Source organism: Corvus brachyrhynchos, unplaced genomic scaffold, assembly GCF_000691975.1.
Source record: "Corvus brachyrhynchos isolate BGI_N302 unplaced genomic scaffold, ASM69197v1 scaffold437, whole genome shotgun sequence".
Lineage (NCBI taxonomy): Eukaryota > Metazoa > Chordata > Aves > Passeriformes > Corvidae > Corvus > Corvus brachyrhynchos.
In genome coordinates, this window is record NW_008238962.1 from 39246 (window position 1) to 40064 (window position 819).

Genomic DNA, 819 nt, shown 5'->3' on the forward strand with positions numbered 1-819 from the left:
CGCCAGCGCCTCCGCGCTTCCCGCACTTCCCGGCGCAGCGCGGCCACGTCCACGGCCCAGCCCCGGGATTCATCCAGAGGGTACGGAACGGGCACGGCCCCCGCCAGCCCCGCGGCCGCCGCGCACAGCGGGGGGGCCGGCACCGGCACCAGGACCCCCGTGGGCAGCGCCGAGCCCGGACACACCACCAGAGACAGCACGTCCTGAGTGGGAACGGGATAATGGGATAACGGGATAATGGGATAATGGGATAACGGGATAACGAGATAATGGTGTCATGGGATAATGGGATGGGATGGGATGGGATTTGGATGGAATTGGGATGGGGATGGAATTGGGGTGGGATGGGATGGGATAATGGGATGCAATGAGATGGGACGGGATGGGGATGCAATGAGTTGGGATGGGATGAGGATGGAGAAGGGATGGGATAATGGGATAATAGGATAATGGGATGATGGGATGATGGGATGGGAATGGGGATGAAATGAGGTGGGATGGGAATAGGATGAGATGGGGATGGGAAAAGGGGTGGAGTAGGATGGGGATGGGATGTGATGAGACAGCGAAAGAGATGGGATGAGATTTATGGGGTGGGAATGGGATGGGATTTATGGGATGGGATTTATGGGGCGGAAATGGGATGGGATGGGATGGGATGGGATGGGATTTAAGGGGTGGGAATGGGATGGGATGGGATGGGATGGGATTTATGGGACGGGAACGGGATGGGATGGGATTTATGGGATTTGTGGGGCGGGGATGGGATGGGATGGGATGGGATGGGATGGGATGGGATGGGATTTATTGGGGGGGGAG